The sequence below is a fragment of the Macrotis lagotis genome, chromosome 1 (assembly GCF_037893015.1).
Source record: "Macrotis lagotis isolate mMagLag1 chromosome 1, bilby.v1.9.chrom.fasta, whole genome shotgun sequence".
NCBI lineage: Eukaryota > Metazoa > Chordata > Mammalia > Peramelemorphia > Peramelidae > Macrotis > Macrotis lagotis.
The window spans coordinates 223,237,200-223,255,615 of NC_133658.1; the positions used below are offsets into that span (position 1 = coordinate 223,237,200).

Consider the following 18,416-nt stretch of genomic DNA (forward strand, 5'->3'; position numbering starts at 1 on the left):
CAAAAATTTTCAGTGCCTCCCTTTAGAATCCAGGAGTAAATTTTCTGTTTGGCACATAAAGTCCTTCATATCCTAGTACCACCCTTTCTTTTCAGTCTTCTATATTGTATACCCACCATCTCCCAAATGTACTCCTCAATCCTAAGTGATATCCTAGATGTTCAATGAACATTGCTCCAGGTTCTTTTCTCTGGCTTTCCTCTTTATCTGAAATACTTTTTCTTCTTAAATGATTTCCCTGACATCTTCTCCATTAGTTGAGAGTCATTTTAGATTATGGACTGTGTTTTTCCTCTTTTATTAACTAACCCTAGTTCTTAACATAGTGCCTTACACATAGTTGGGTACTTAATGGATGATGATTGATTGATGTGTAACTTGTTTTTCTTTTTAAACTCCATCTGTACTTCTCAAAGCTATGTTTCTGTGTTTCTGGATTTCTTTTTGTTTTCTTCTTTGCATTGTCTGTCTTTTTGTTTCTGTTCTATTTCTACCCATTGGAAAAGAAAAAGAAAAAGAAAGCCTTATAATAAATATGTATATTCAAGTGAAACAAATTTTCACATTGACTATGTCCAAGAAATATCACTTAGTCTTCATCTCTCTGTTAAGATGTGGATACTATGTTTCATCTTCAGTCCTTTGGAATCATCAGTTATAGCACTCATTAGAGTTCTGGTCCTTCTGAATTGTTTGCATTTGCAAATAATCTAAGTGTTTGAGTATCACCTAGAAAATATCTGTTTTATATTAAAGATGAAATTGTGATAATGACTATAGAGTTAAAGTTATCTTATTGTATGTCAGTTCCCCCCCCCCCACACACACTCTTTCCTACCCTTAGGGAGAAAATCAACCATACCTGGTTACAGAATTAAATGAGCCTAAGCATAGTTTTCATTAGCATTCCAAAAAGGTGTTAAATTGACTATTAACTCTTTTCTGACTATATTTTGAATATTATTATGTAAATAGAGATAGTAGAAGCATGTTTGATGCCCTGTCTAGAAGTTTCCTGGTCATCCCCCGAACTGTCATGCCCCCAAATTATCACCTCACTTATTTTTATAAAGATATGCTTTAAAGTTATGAAAACATTACTTTTTTTTGGTTGTCTAAAAGAATCAGGATCTTATCATTCTGTGCTTTTAATTGTCTCAAAATTCTTTACTGAAGGCAATATAATTTAAGGCCACAAAGAGAACAATTTTCAAACTATTTCAAAGAGAATGTGTAAAAAGAAAGGTAGAATTTTTAGACAGTTTTATTGCTAAAATAAAGTTGTAGAATATTTCAGCAACTAGCAGTGTCTTGACTAAGAAAATGTTTTTTGAAGTGAGCTACTAACTCACAGGTCTCTCTATTTAAACTGTATTTCTCATCTTTATTTAAAATGTAAGAAAACTATCTATACATACATTGAGAGTATAAGAACTGGAGAAGGAATTAGGAAGACTTTTGCAAAAAAAATTTGCTAATTGTAACAAAGCCTTCTTAGACACATGATTATTTGAGAGATACAGAGGACAATCCTGTATTGATTGTTGTCTATTTTTTTTACAAAGCATTTGAATTGGTAGAGTTGGATTTGAATCATGCCTCAGGTATTCATTAGTTGTAAGACCTCATGGTTATCACTAACTACTCTAATCCTCAGTTTTCACATCTGTAAAAATTGGGATAGCAGTCAGTTTATAGTTGTGGTGAAGATCAAGTGACATAATGATATGAAAAGTGTTTTGTGACTATTAGGGGACATTTCAACCTAAAGATCCTAGGAGTTTCCTGGAAAGTAATTCCTCCCACTTAGATTCAATTGACCAATAATCAATAAATCAAAAGGCAAAGTCAGAAAAATTTTTAAAAATGTGAGGAATGTAAGGGCATTTGGTTTCCATGGAATGTAATAAATTGTTCATTTAATATATATATATATATATATATATATATATATATATATATATATATATGTTTGTGTGTGTGTGTATGTATATACTATATATGCAAATATCTATATATTTATAGTAAATATGTATGTATAGATATATATATATATATATATATATATATATATATATATATATATATATATGTATATGCATGCATTATAAAGACTGGAGTCTGCCTATGACTATTATACCTCCATGCAGGTATATCAATGTAAGACCCCCAAAAAATGACCCTGACCAATCACTGAGCTGAGTGAAGTCCCCTCACCAGACATTAAGCATTTTTGGGTGGAGAGAGGGGAGAGGTCAAAAACTAGCTCCAACTCCCTGTCCTCTACAAGTGTACCTGCTTAATGAAATTCATACATATTATTATAATACACTTTCTGTGCTCATTGCTATAATGACCAAAGTAGGAAAAACATATTAGAAAATGTTTATGAGGTGAGCATATGGATTAGATTATAACCCTGATGACTAGTGACTGACTCAGTAGAGAAGAAAAAACTTTCATAATGCATATAAGGCTAGACATTGTTGCAATTTGGGACCTTTTCCACTAGGGAAAATGGTCCTTTTCTGCAGAAAAAGTTATTTAATTAATAAAAAAAGATATTTTAATCACTCTGGACTAAATATTTATAATTATGAGTCATTTATAACAAAAAGTTTAATTAATATTATCTCATGGAATTCCCAGTCAACTAGGAAATACACATGCATCTTAATAAGGTTTTACACTACTAAAAGAGCCTGTAAGTGAATCTGCTCTATAGCTTCCCTTATTTGGGAGGTTGAGAAATTGAATAATAATGACAGGATATCAAATGATTTTGGAGGGAAAAATCATTTAACTTTAGAGTAAACTTGGTGTCACCCACAATTAGATATATTCCTGTACGGAGGTTTTCCTGTAGTTAATCTTATCAGATCATTTCAGTGAAACCTAAGGTCTCTGAATATCTAGAAAGGACTGGAGGTTTAAAATGGGGGGGGGGGGTTCCTTTTAGAAAGACTCAGCTGAACAGTCTATTTTTATTTAATAATATACAACTCAGTAGGCTATATTTATTTGACCTTTAATGTGGCTACTCCTGGGGAGTTGTTTCCCTTAAACACATAGCCCACAGTTTTTGTACAGTTTTTCCCAATGATCTTTACAATTTTATGCAAATGTGGGCTATTGATATAAATAGAGAAATAGATTTGTTCACTAGTCTTTTGATTATAAAAACGAGATTGATGCAGAGAATTATGAATGTAGAAAAATTATTATCAGAAACTAATTCTATAATCTTTTAATACTGTTATATCTGAGAATCTTGTTAAGGGTGAGGAAGGATCTTTGCTCTTGAGATGTAAATTGACTCCTATCGCTTCATTGTTTAATGTAATATTTGTATTCTGCCTCTTCATTTCCAACCCCCAGACTTCAACCCTCTACTTGGTTTCAGTGGTAAGGGGGAGGAATTTCCCCTTTGGCCCTCAGTACCCAGATAAGGGACAAGGCTATAAAACCTGGACTGGATCTCCGCTCAGTGATGGTCCTCTCTCTCTGGCCCAGTCAACTCTCTCTGACTGTCTTTATCCCTACCTCTCCTTTTCTCCCCCCCATCTCAATTGCTGTCTACCAAGCAACCATACCTAGCCTTTTGTTATTCATCCTGCCCTAAAGTGCTTGTTGACCCTTTGGGAGGAAAAGGTTTTTTAATCAATTTACTTTGCTATATTTTATAATATAGCAGCTTTAAAATATCAGAGAGTATGAATTCATTCATCTTTCAGTGAACCTCATTTCTTGGTTGTCCCAAAATTCTATCTTTAATTGGTGACCCCAAAAGATCCCAGTGGCAATTAGATCATTCAGAGCTTGAAGTAATCCCAGAAATCATTTAATGAAACTCATTCCTTCCTTCCATTCTCTCTCCTTTTCTTCCTCTTTTGAAGAAGGTGATATTTTTCCTAAGTCAGTGGCTGGTGCCTGTTCCATTTTCCATTCCCTCTTATAATTCTGTAAGAGATGATTTGTGTCTGAATACACAAGTTTGTTGGTACATGTGACCATGAGCGTTTAATCACAGGAATTTGCTTAGCCGGAAGCAGTAACATGTAGAGGAAAAAAAGCCTATGGGGCTCTATTCTGTCCCATCCTTCTTTTTGATTGTGTTTGTTAAATTTATTCTGATTAAAAATACATTTGCTAGATTTAATATCATTTCTAATACAACATCCTTGGAATTATCCTGATGTTTTTGGTTGCTTCTTTATAGCATAAGGGTACAGTAGGAGTCACACAGGAAAGAATAATCTTTCCTAAAACAGATATGGTCGCTTTACTTCAAATTACTGGCAAAAAATTTTCTGTCTTACTAGGGTCATAATCAACCAATCAATATGCATTTATTAAGCAACTGTTTTCTGTACATTGTGCTAAACTGTAGAGAGTTTAAGAAAAAGGCAAAAGACAGTCACTACCCTCAAGGAGTTTATAAATCTAATAGAGAAATAATATGGAAACTAATATATATATATATATATATACTAAATTATGTACAGGAAAAGTAAGTATTAATTACCAGAAGAAAGGTACTATAATGAAGAGGGGAGTGAGAAAGTTTCTTGCAGATTAGATTTTAGGAGGAACTTTTTAATCCAGGACGTCAATAATCATAGGGGGAGAAAGGAGATTGTTCTGGGCCTAGGGGACAGCCAGTGAAAATATCAAGAGCAGAAAGATGGAGTATCTCATGAAAGGAACAAACAGGAGGCCAGTATCATGCAAATGAAGGATATGTGTTAGGTTGCAAGGTGTAAGAATGAAGCTGGCAGAATGGGTTTGGGGGAGGGAGCTTGAGGATTGATGTGAATTCATTTTGGGTGAAGAAATCATTTAAGACTCTGACTCAGGAGGGTAAGAAAAGGCTTAAATTTTAATTGTTTCTGCAAAAAAGTTCAGTTTAATTCAGAGAGTTCTTTAGCAAGTTGAAGAAAGTGAGTTTTTAAGAAGATAGTAAGTTTAAACAAAAGAAATAGTTACTAGCACATCTGGTAAGAACAGCAAAAACAATAAAGAAAGGAAAAAAGGATAGGGAATGTAAATAGCCATAAGACAGGCATATGGACTGGAATCACATAGATCCAACAACATGGAGAAGAGGGGTGCTGAACCTTTATAGGGATCCTACCTCCTGTACAGGGAGGAGTCAAGGGGAGGGGATCAAGGAGTGATCCACCTAGATGTGCCAGGGAGTCAGATATATACCTTAGAAGGCTAAGAGCCAGACCAGTGGAGAAAGAGCTAAAGTTGTTTTTTTTAGTTTAGTTTATCTTAAATTTACATTCATAAATATATATCCATAGTTTTATTATAAAATTAACATAGTATATATAAATATAATATATATATTTACATTTATCTCAAATTTACATTTGAGAAGAGGGTTAGATTGAACAATGGGGAGGAAGTCAAGAGATCCACAGAAAATGTCAGACAAGCATATGTAATAGTTTCTTAATATTACAGGAAAGGCTAGACAAATTTCATTCAGAAAATTGAAAAGATAGAAGAAAGCTAGATTAAGAAAGGTTTTGAATATCAAACATCATTTTCTACTTGAGCCTTCATGCAATAGTAAGTCACGGGAATTTAGTGAGAAAGGGTGATGTGATCAGACCTGAATTTTGGGGAAATTATTTTAATGGCTGAATGGAGGATAGATTGAAATGGGAAGAAACTTGAAGCAGGAAGACACAATAGCAGTCTATTGCAATAATCCATGCATGAGGTGAGGAGGCTACTCTAAAGTGATGACAATAAAGAGATGAGGATATATGTAACAGGTATTACAAAGATGAAAACAATAGACCTTGGCAAAATATTGGATATGAGGAGTAAGAAATAATGAATTCAGGATGACTCCTAGATTGTGGTCTGAAGAGTTAGAAGGATATTATTGTTTTTTATAATAATTAGGAAGGGAGGAGGCTAAGAGGTGATGTTTAGAATTCTACTTTGAACTGAAGAGGCTGTCTATTAAAAGGGATGATATGGAGTGGGATCATTTGAAGAAGCAGAGAGGTAAACTTCAGTAAAGAGTAAGATTTTTTTCCATCATAGGACAGCTAGATGGCAAAGTGGATAGAGCACCAGCCCTGGAGTCAGGAGTACCTGAGTTCAAATCCACTTAATAATTACCTAGTTGTGTGGCCTTGGGCAAGTCACTTAACCCCATTACCTTGCAAAAAAAAGATTTTTTTCATCATGTAAAATGAGTAAAAAAGGAGACAGTGGCAGAAAACATCTAAGTGAAATCTGAGGGAGAGAGAAGAGAGAATTTGCTCTGGATCCTAAGTATAGAATCACACAATGAATTTGGGTCCTATTATAAACAATATCTCATATATTTGAATGAGTATTTTCTCCTCTTTCTTTTCCTTCTCATTTTCTCCTCCCTTCTCTTTCTATCTCTTGCTCTTTCACCTCCTCTCTTTCTTTTACTTCTTCTTTTTCCTCTTTCTTTTTCTTTGAAACTGAGTTCCAGAAAAGTTGATCAATTTTTCCTACATCCCAGAGGTAATAAATGTTGCCCCGACCCACGGGACAGAAAAGTGGGGTGTCGAGGAGGACCCAGCCTGAAAAGGAATGGGTGAGAATAAGGAGAGTGAGACCCAAGGATGGTGGATAAGGTCTGAGTTTATTTGAAAAAAGTACATGCTTATATATTGTAGAGAAGGAACAAGGGAGTTAGCTTAGGGGTGGAGTTGGTATGCCTTGGCCTGAGAGAAGGGATAGTCTGTGGTCAGTTTGTTCTTGATAACGGAGGGTGAGACCTCTTTCCTTTATCTTGGCCCTTGGTATGCCTGGAATTTTGTTTGCTCATTTTATCTTATCTGCCATGGGGCTTCTTGGCTCCTGGTATGTCTGGAATTTTGTTTGCTCTTTTTATCTTATGGGGCTTCTTGGCCCCTGGCATGTCCCCCTTTTTTGTATTAAATTTATGGGCAGGATCCCTGTCTTAGGCTGTGCAACTTGTTTTTCATGCTTGGTATCCGTGACCAGGAGGGGACCTTAGCGAGGTCCTTGTTATCTCCTGTAGGATCTAATGTTCCCAAGTCATGGAGTCGCACTAAATCCCGTCATTGGGTATCACTGCAGCCCTTAGGGGGTGCCTTTCCTTGAGCAGATGCGCGCATACCAAGGTGGGCGAGGTGTAAGAGCAGCGAACCTCAAGGGTTCCATTTGGAGGTCCTCACAGGACCCTTGGCTTTTCAATTGGTGGTATAAGACCGAAACTGGTTTTCCAAGGGCTGAGTCAATTTGGGATTTGATAAAGTTGGTCAGTCTCCTGAAGGCCCATGGTCCAAAAGAAATTAGAATTAGGAAGCCAATTAACGGGCCTAGAAGGCTTGGGAGCAGAGTAGAGAGCCAGGGGGATGTGGAAAATCAATTTTTATACCATGCCTCACCTTTCTCTCTCTCCCTTTTTCTTTTTTCCAGGCTATCCTTAACCCTTTGCAGACTGTCTTCTACCAGGCCAAGTTTATCCTTAAAAAAACAGCATTCTTCCTTTAGTGCCATGCAGAGTCCCCCCTGTTGTAAAAATAACAAATCAAGACCACATCTATTTTGTAATGCTACTTCAGCTAAAGAGGCAACAGAATCTTTTAGGTGTTCTAACCCTGCTTGAAGTTCTGAGAGATCCTTATCAATAGCGGCGCTAAGCTGGGTGTACTGTGCATTGGAGGAGACTAAGGAGGCAATACCTGTACCAGAGCCAACAAACCCAAGTCCAATCAGGACCACGAGTGTAACTGCTGTCAGGGGTTCTCTTTTGTCTCTGATAAGGGTACCCCTTCCATGTTCCCAAAATTGGAGGAATTCCTCCGGGTAGTGGACAGTTAGGTGAGGAAAAAGGGAGACAAGGACACAATAGTCCTTTTTCTCAAGGAATTGTTTGGTGTCCACAAAGGTGGTTAGTCCTGACGAGCAGGCAAGATAGGTATGAGGAGGGGCTACAGCATATCTATAGGAAGTATTAATAAGGGTACTTTGGTTATATACTGTGTCTAGCTGAAGAGGGGGGAGCATTTGTGGGCCAAGAAGACAATGTCCCTGACCAGAGATTTTTGTAAGAGTGAGGCCTTGGGATTCCCCAGTGCCCCATCTGAGATCATCTGTTCTGTTGGAGTGTGTGATGTTCCTGAATTGAGCAACACCTTCATAGAAGGGAGGGGAAGAGGAATAGCAGATCCAGCATTCTTCCAATGAAGAATTCTGTATCTGGGTCAAAGCTTGTACAGAGGCATTAATGAGGTGATCCAGTACCCAGTTCCTGTCATCTCACAATCCCGTTTTTACAATAGAAGTCCCCCGTTCTACCGCATTGTGGGGCTGATGAGCGATGGTATCCCGGGCAAACATAAAAGGAGAGGGTCCCAAGCCTCTCTTTTCTATCTTGAGAGCCACAGCCTGTCATGCGATCATCGGACCCCCATACTGCATCCCATCCACTGTTCCATTTGGATAATCGACAAAGATCTGGGTACAGGGGAAGCCAGGGTGTCATGGAGTCAACTTTCGAGGTACTCCAGATGCGGAATCCTTGAGCGTCTTCTACTGACCAAGTGTAGTTAAGTAGTTGGTATGAGCAGGACAGCGGAAGGAGCAGGCACAGGATGAGTGCCTTCATGCTGGATCTTTTATCTACAAGAGAGCACAGAGGGAGATTCCTCAGGGGGTTCCCTGGGTGGATTATGTAATTTTACTAGACGCTCAGGTAGCCATCTAGCATTTTGAGCTGATGAATCATAAATACAGGCATGTCCTTTACCCCAGATAAGGACTGGGTCAGGTCCTTGCCATTTGTTGGAGATGGGATCTCTCCACATAGCCTGTGCATAATTGTGTTCAGTAGTGGGATGCCAAAGGCGATCTGCTGCAGATTTGGCATTAGCATCAAGGGAGAAGAAATTGAGGACAACGAGGGCATGGTTAAGAATAGTTTTAGCATTGTTAATCTTGGGGTAGAGTGTCTCTGACCCTTTCTGTAATTTAGTAATCATGTTTTTGAGCGTTTGGTGGGCTCTTTCTACAATGCCCTGTCCTTGAGGGTTTTTCATAAGCTCCCTTAGAAGTTTTATAGGTAGTTGAAGCAATGGTTTGTCAACAATCAAAAAAATCAGCCTTCCAGGTGAGGAACTGTCCTCGTGTAAGTACTGCCTGGACAACCCTGAGCCACTCGGAGGGGAGAAGATATCCCCTACGGGAGATGGCTTTTAGTGCGGAGAGAGTAAAGGGGGCATTAGGCCCATAGGTCTTAACAGCTGTATGTAAGTCTTTCAAACTTTTGAAGTGGATTTTTCTATAATTTAGTGATTTTTGTTCCCCTAGACTATCTGCCACTTCCCTTTCATCTTCCCTGTTCCTATTCTCCTCTTCCTCTTCTCCTTCGCTATGGGAAGAATTGGGGGGCTCAGCCTCTCCTGCATCGGGGTCACTATCATCTTGGCGGGATCTTGTCATGACAGGGAATGCCATCTGTTTTTTATAATTCATGGCAGCTCCTGCCTTATTGAGTGTGGTCATGTTAGGCCCCAGGGGCAGGAAGGCAGGGGCGGTTAGGTATGGAGGGGGAGCGGAGGCTAGGGGCCAGTCTGGGTTATTATATCTAGCGGCCTCTTCCTCAAGTTCTGCCTCATCGCCTGGGTCTGGAGGCTCTGAATCTGGGTCCGTTTCTGGACTGGACCGGAGATTCTTATTTCTTGTAAACACTGGGCAGGTTATGGGCTCCTCTGCTGGTGTTATCTCAGAAGGGAGAGGATAGAGGGATTTGCTTGGGGGGATTTCAATAGCTGCTGAGGGAGATCTAGCTGGAGTTTTAGGGGGTTTCGCTTCCTCTTCTTTCAAAGACTTTATAGAGGCTGTACGCGAAAGAGGGCGAAGGCAGGACTCCGCAACTGAAAGAAGCTGTTGTTTTGTGGGGTCCCTGGTGGCGCTTTCCACTATGTCTCTTATAAGACCCCAGTAAGAAAGGGCTGAAACAGGGACGGCATCGGGTCCTTCTATTTTCAATTTCTGATTAAGATCTCTTCCTACTTTCTGCCATTTGCCTGGGTGGATCTCAGGTCCTGTTACCAGAAACCACGGGCATACTTCATCTATAAAAAGGAAGAATCTAACAAGATCCTTTTTCTTTACTTTAACTCCCCTGTCTTTAAGTGCCAGTTTGAGGTCCCGTATAAAGACCTGTTCTTTAGACAGCTTGGAACCCATGAGAAAAGAATGAGGCAGACGTCACTTACCTGTTCGTGGGGCTCTCTGGAGCGATCAGAGGGGGTCGCAACGATTCTTCTTTACGGGGTCTGCCTGGCGAGAGTCCGGGCCTTGAGCCGCACGTTGGGCGCTATGTGCCCCGACCCGCGGGACAGAAAAGTGGGGTGTCGAGGAGGACCCAGCCTGAAAAGGAATGGGTGAGAATAAGGAGAGTGAGACCCAAGGATGGTGGATAAGGTCTGAGTTTATTTGAAAAAAGTACATGCTTATATATTGTAGAGAAGGAACAAGGGAGTTAGCTTAGGGGTGGAGTTGATATGCCTTGGCCTGAGAGAAGGGATAGTCTGTGGTCAGTTTGTTCTTGATAAGGAGGGTGAGGCCTCTTTCCTTTATCTTGGCCCTTGGTATGCCTTGAATTTTGTTTGCTCATTTTATCTTATCTGCCATGGGGCTTTTTGGCTCCTGGTATGTCTGGAATTTTGTTTGCTCTTTTTATCTTATGGGGCTTCTTGGCCCCTGGCAAAATGTCAGAGCTTTCTCTGGATCTTCTTACTGCAAATCCATTACTGTCTCCATTACTATTCTACATTGCATCTTCCTTCCAATATCAAGTTGATTGTTATTTGGTGATGGAACAAAAAATAGGAAGAATTTTGTTAAATTTAGTAAAACAATTTATGTGGAAAATTAAGAAATGGGAATAGAGGCTTCAAATTTGAGGTCTCAATTTGATGAGAGAATTATGAATGTGGAAAATTTATAATCAGAAACAAATTCTGTTATCTTTAATGCTGTTAAAAATTCTGTTATACTTAAAGCTGTTAAATCTTGCTAAATTGTGGAAGGCTCTTTACTCCTGAGATGCAAATTGACTGCTATTATTTCATTGTTAAATGTAGAAACTGTATACTGTCTCCTCAATCCCAAACCCCAGATTTCAGTCTTTTACCTGGTTTTGGTCCCAAAAGCAGAGAGGGATTTCCATTTTTGCCCTTAGTTCCCAGATAATGGGCAAGGCTATAAAAACCTGAGTTGGACCTTTACTTGGGCCTGGTTTGCCTTCTGGCCCCATCAGCTCTACTACACTTTTTTATCTCTGTCTGTCTGGCTGCCTCTGTATCCCTAGCAATCTCCCCTAGCCTTTTGTTATTCACATTGTGTTAAAGTGCTTGTTGACTCACTCTCAGAGGAGAAAAGTTTTAACCTGTTTACTTTGCATATTTTACAATAAATTCTGAGCAGTATTAAAATCCCAGGGATCATGCAAATTCCTTTGTTTTTCAGTAACCCTCAATTTCTGTTTTTAATAATTGGTGAGTCCCTAAAGCTCATCACAACAAGCTAGCTCTCTTTAATATAATCTATGGCATGATTTCCTATAGATTTAAACATCATTTCTCTAGCCTCCTCATATTGTGGTCTAATGCAGTCAGTTTCTGGTTTCTGGATGAAAATGAGAAAGACAAAATGAATTTCATTTTTAAATAATCAACAACTCGGAGGATAATTGAGGGCAAAATATTCATGATCCAATATATCTCAAGAACTTTAGCAAATGAACCAAGCTAGAAGATTTGGAAATGTAGGCAATACTATTATTTTACATGAAGAAAAATTTAATCTGGCTTTAATCCAAGGTCTGTCTCAAGCTATAGTTTTTATTCTGTCCTTCAAGCACAGTCTCTTGAACATAGGCAACAATAAGTAAGTGGAGAAGAAATGTTTGTTGTTATATAGTCATTTCAGTCCTGTCTGAGTCTCTGTTATCCCATTTGAAATTTTCATGGCATAGGTACTGGAGTGGTTTGTCATTTCTGTCTCTAGTTCATTTTATAAATAAGTAGACTGAGGCAAACAGGGTTAAGTGTATTGTCCAGAGTCACACAGCTTGTAAGCATCTGAAATCCAATTTGAACTTTTGTCTTCAAAACTCAATGCCTATTATTCTATGTACTATACCACCTACCTACCACCAGAAGAAAATGAGGGAAGTAAAATTGTTTTATAGAACTGTTAAAATGGGTAGGTGGAGAAGTGAGTTTTATCCTTCATCCATAAGGTGAGAGAATAATGGTTGGAGAGTCCTCTGCTTTATCTACCTAGTACAATCCTTTGCACTTGGTAGACACTTAAATTTTTGCAGAATAGAATATTTAATAGATTGAATAGGTTATTATCTTGTTGGTGCTTAGACTAGTTAATATGTCTAATGTATATGCTTCAATTTTCTTGGAAAAGAAATCATTTTTTCTCCTTTCCTTTTTCTTCATATCTATTCTCATACAATTATGAATATAACTAAATATGTTGATTAAGAATTAGATATTCTAGATATTAGATACTACATTTTCTCTATCAATTATTTTCATCTTTTTCTCTAATGTTCCCAAAATTCATGGTGTGTGTGTGTGTGTGTGTGCGTGTGTCCACTTGTGCATTTTTAATAGATCTTTAATAGGTTTGAGAGTTTATAGTCTTACTTCAGTAGCAAAGGAGGAAGTAAACCAAAAAGTAATTGCTACTTGAAACAAAACTGAGAACTTAACTGTTCAGTTCAGTTTTCCTTTTCCTACTTAACACTCTTCAGTCTATCCAAAACTTTTTAAAAATGGAAATAGCATAATCTCTGACATTTTTCTAAAGAAGAGGGACTATGACATTGAAAATGATCAAAGAAAGCATATGTTGTTTAAAAAGACTTGCTTTAGAGAATTTGTTGTAACCTCCAGGGCATAAAAATCACTTTGTTATCTAGAACTCCCAAAACAGAATTTTTACTGCCAGCAATGAAAAGGAAACACTATTCAAATTAGCATAAATAAAGGAACCATCAGTAGATTTTAGAATTAAACCTAGTGTTCAAAGGATCTGAGGAAACAGTCCTCAAAGGAAGAATTGCAAACTATTAACCATATGAAACAATATTTTGAATCACTAATGATAATAGAAATGCAAATCAAGATAATTCTGAGCTTTCCACTAGGAAGACAAAAGATGAGAAGAATCAGTGTTGGTGGGATTGTGGAAAGACTGGCAAATTAGCAAACTGAGTAGAGCTTCAAATTGTTCCCACCATTCTGAAAAGTGATTTGACATTATGCTGTTATTAACTAAAATGATAATATTATTTGAAGATTCATATAGGCACCTATTCCTAAGAGGTCATTTGTAAAACAAGCCCCATATACACCAAAAATTAAAATGGCAACTTTTTTTTGTAGTAGTAAAATACTCATAACAAAAAAGATGTCTAGTTACTGGAGAAAACTTAACAAGAACATATCTATTCTAAGAAAAGAAATGAGTTCAATGAATACCAGGAAGCATGGTAATGATTAATATGAACAAAGAAAGCCAAAAGAACTCAAGCTGAAGACTGAAATTATAATGACTCATTTTGGCCTCAAAGAAAAGATGCAAACCATACCGTTCTCCTCCTTTCCTTGCACAAATGTAGAGTATGTGGGCAGAACACTTCATGAAATGTCAAATATTTTCAATGTTTTAGTTGGTTTTGCTAATCTATTTCTTTCCTTTTTCTTTATTTAATGAAGATGGGAGAAAATGGGCTTTGGGGAGTGGGGCTTAAGGATCTACAAGGATTCCTTTGGTGAAGAAATCACCATCAGATTCAAGAAAAGTCTTAAATCTTAATTTACAAGTTGCACAGTTTATAAGTCACTACAAAAAGCTCAGGTTAGATTCTTTAAAGAAACAGCAAGATAGTGAGTTTCAGTAGAAGTATGAAGAGGGTGGGAGATTTAGGAGAATCAACCATTTCCAGAGCAGGCTGGCTACACAAGACAAGTAGCAAGATAAGTAGAAGAGAACAGCAAAGGAGTAAGAGAGTTGGAGAATGAGGTTCCCCCAGAGTGGGCTGACCTCAAAATGAAGATAAGCAGATCACCAGAGGGGAGGGGTAAACTGAGTTTTTAAGGAGGATTTAAGTGGGGCTGGGAGAGATTTTGCTTAAAAAGGAAAGATGAGATATTGAGAGGTATGCAGTTGAGAGTGGTTACTCAAAGACTTAATCCCTTCAGGCTAAGGCAGAGATCCTTTGTTTTATTGATAGGGTGTCATCTTTTGCCCTGGAGAGGCAAGGTACTTTACTAAAAGTACTTCTCTCAAAGCTTGAATAATGGGATGGGGATGAAGGGGAAGGGGTAAATATGGTCTATATAAAGACTATTAACTATAAAACATACTTCTTTATCAAATATTTCCCCCACTTCATTAAGTGATGTCTCTGGGAGGGAGTGGAACAAAAGTATTTTGGGAAATGTGGGTTTCATAGACTTAAAAATTCATTAATAGCTTAATAAGATTTATTAAAAAAAACAAGTAACATTCACATTCAAACCACAAATATTTTCATTATAATGATTTTTTTTAGGTTTTTTTGCAGGGCAAATGGAGTTAAGTGGCTTGCCCGAGGCCACACAGCTAGGTAATTATTAAATGTCTGAGACAGGATTTGAACCCAGGTACTCCTGACTCCAGGGCTGGTGCTTTATCCACTGCACCACCTAGCCTCCCCTATAATGATTTTTTAATCTATTTTTGTGTACATAATTTTTTTTCTTTTTGTTTTTGTTTTTTAAATTTTAGAAAGGTTTTATTCTCTCTCCCCTCCACAGAAGGCAGTTTGCTAGTCTTTACATCATTCCCATAGTATGGATTGATCTGCTTTGAATGTGATGAGAGAGAATATCCTTAAGGAAGAGAAACATAATATACGATATAGCAGAATTATATAATAAGACATTTTTTTAAATTAAAAGTAATAGTCCTTGGTCTTTGTTCAAACTCCACAATTCTTCCTCAGGATACAGATAGCATTCTCTGTCACAGACACCTCAAAATTTGCCTGCTTGCTAGGTAAGGGGATTAAGTGACTTGCTCAAGTTCACACAGTTAAGTAAATATTAAGCATCTGAGGCTGTATTTGAACTCAGGTCCTTCTGACTCCAGGACCTGTACTCTATCCACTGAGCCGCCTATCTGTCCCAACATAATTTTCTAAGATATACTCTATCAATAAGCTACTCCAAAGTAATATATATTACTCAGAAAACTTGCATAGCATCATAGTAGAGGAAATATTGTAGAAAGAAATATGCTCTATAATCTGTTCCTTCATTGCTAAGCAAGTCAAATAATCAACTATCTAATCTTTTTTCTTTCTCAGCAGATCTTACATCTTAATGACTTCCATCCCACAGGTCAAGGTAATTGAAACTACTACTACATCTATATACCCCTACTCCCATCCCATTGTTCTTGAGTTATCCAAATTACTTGACACTCATATTCCCACCCCATAGTCTAAACTAGGAAAACTACTTGAAACCTGCCCATATTTACATTCCATTGTCTACTTTACAGATACCATTGCCCCTCATACTGATGTAGAAAACCATAGTCATGGGGAATATTGAAACATGGAATATTGAAATATGGAAACACATTTTTTTAAATCTTTTGTTCCCACTATTAAAAACCTTCACTCTGTTAAAACACTCCATCTTGACTTCCATTCTGACCTTGGCCATGTTCTCATTGGTAAGGAAAGCTAGGTTACACATGCATGCTGAAACAACACTGGAAAGACCATCAGAGACCCCGGATCCCTCCCCAAAAGACAAACTCCCAAGGGGGACCTGGGAAACTCCTAATTCACCACCTCTTCCAATGGACCCTGAGGGGGGATTTAAGGAGATTTCAGGAGAGGCCCTGGATCTCTCTTATAATTAGAGCCAGTCATTTGCTCAATGCTCTATGTTTTCACCAAAAAGACTAGAATGTTTTCACTGCCATCCTCTTTCTAGTCACCTCAATTGGGGTTAGTTAATTGGATTTCTAGATTTAAAAAAATTTGAGGTTAGTTTTAGCTACATAACAAAGGTATGGGAATAGTTGAATAATAAGGAACCAAATAAGCATCTTGGACTGCAAGATACCTCATCAATGTGCCAACCACAAAAAGTAAATTAAATCTCCAGCTTCAACAAAAAGTAACTTATGGAAATGGTACAGTAGTCCCTACATACTATCTTGATAAGTATTCATCTGAAATGTGTTTAGTTCTGGGTGTCATATTTTAGGAGGGATTTTGATAAGCCTGGAGTAAAAGGGTGAGGTGAGCAGAAGAGGAGGTCATTCCAAATAGGATAAATGGCTAAGAACTGATCATACATAGCTTAAAAAAAGGAATGCTTGGGAAAACCATGACAGAGGATAAAACTAATAATATTCAGTAGAAACTGGAGAGAGCTATATTTTGGATTGATATAAGAATAAAGTGTTTATCACATAGATCTGTCAGCAAATGGAATGAGTCATCATGTGAAATCAGAAGGTCTTCCAACAGAGAATTAGATGGCTTCTTACTGGAAATATTGCAGAGGGGACTTCTATTCAGTCACAAACTATATTAGATGACTTCTTTTCTTTTCCCAAACTTTTGTGGAATGATGAAGCAATAGAGAGGATGTTGAAGAGGAAGTAGACTTAACATTTCTTGATTTCTACAAACAAAACTATGGAGAAATTTCTCACAATCTAGAGGAGGGATAGAGGATACTTGGCATGTGAGTATAATGGAATCCTATGGGAAATTATGAGATATTTACTTCCTTGAATAGCTGATTTGGGAGAAGTTCTCTGATGGCCACCCTTTCTAATTAAAGAGAAGTTTGGGGGGGGGAGTTCCCAGGGGTAGAAATACTGACGAGGTTTGAACTTCAGAATTGATTTGATCTTTCAGGAAGGTGAGTATCTGGAGAAAAAGATGTCTAATGGAGGAACTAGGTGAAAAACTTTATACCAAATTGGAAAAAATAAGCAAAAGTAGTAAGTTGACAGTTGTGAAGGGTTTCTAATGAAAAATAATGAACTTTATATTTGATTGTGTAGATATTAGGTAACAATTGGGGATTATTGGGTAGAAGGATGATATGATCAGACGTATCTTTTAGAAAAATCACTTTGGAAACTGACTTACATATCTAGAACATTTTTCTCTACTGTCCTTTCCTTCTTAGAAACCCTACCTTCTGTCAAGAATGAGTTCCAATGGGGCAGCTAGGTGGCACCATGAATTGGGCAATGGCCCTGGAGTCAGGAAGACCTGGATTCAAATTCAGAATCATTCATTTAATCATTGCCTAGCTGTATGACCTTGGTTAAATCACTGTTAACTCCATTGCCTTAAATAAAATTTTAAAAAAGAATGAATTCAAATGCCACTTTCTTTTTAGATGCTACCGCAACTGCTATAGCTTTCCTATCTAAAGTTGTTTTTCATCTCCTTTTTTAGAAGTGTATATAAACTTATAAATATACATATTATTTTTTTCTTTACCTGTCACTAAAAAGTCGCTAAATTCTGAGGGCAGAGATAATGCTTTTTAAAAAAAATTATATACAATGTTTAACACAGTGACTGGAATATAGTAAGTTATTAATAAACTTTTACTATTGAATGATGATGAGAATGATGAGAATATATTTCTTTTGAAGTTTAAGCTAGAATAAGATGCACAATACTAGAATTATTGTAATTTGTAGAATAGCATGGGTTAAGGATTTTTCCATTTTCGTCATGATACTTTTATAAAATTACTATTGCCCACTGTTAGCTTGTACTGAACTTTTAAAAATCTTGTCTTCTATTAAAAATGGTCTTTTCAGTTTTTGCTTATGAAAAGTGATTCCTTTGAATCTAAGCTATTTTCTTCATACCTGTTAAATTGTACTTTGTTAGTTTTGTCCCCACTTGCCCCCTTTCCTCTTATAATAAAGAGAAGAATTCAGAGGGAAGGAAGATGAAAATGAAAGGCCAAGAAAGATTTTGGAAGGATCAAGATGGAGGACTAGAACAAAAAGCCGACTACATTTAAAAAATAGTGACCAGCAGCTGGAATTGTGAGGGGGTTGGTTGGGATTTGCAAGAATTGTGGGGTTTGCAAGAAAAAGAAAAGATGCAAATAAATAAGGAAAGGTGATGAATTTGTGGTTCAGTGAACTAGAATATGAAATTTAAAAATAATTTAGGTCATTGATATCTGTCAAGATGACCCAGACTTAATGTCAGTCTTTACCTTTTTCAATGCTGAAATAGAATAACTGGATGAAAGTTTTGCTCTCTTCCAGAAGCTTTTGATTCATTAGCTATTGTGAACTCTCTCCATAAG

General features: G+C 37.3%; 1 long non-coding RNA gene across 2 annotated transcripts in view; it reads left to right on the forward strand.

Moving 5' to 3' along the window:
- The window catches only part of LOC141515269 (uncharacterized), a 29,125-nt gene extending 11,702 nt beyond the window's left edge, over positions 1-17,423 (forward strand). Inside the window, exons 2-4 of one of the 2 annotated variants that reach the window (XR_012476291.1) lie at positions 15,413-15,449; positions 16,701-16,811; positions 17,265-17,423. This is a non-coding gene — a long non-coding RNA (uncharacterized LOC141515269). Of the gene's footprint in view, positions 1-15,409; positions 15,450-16,700; positions 16,812-17,264 lie in introns of both variants that reach the window. The other variant, XR_012476290.1, reaches the window with a different exon arrangement.
- Positions 17,424-18,416: the final 993 nt, after the last annotated feature.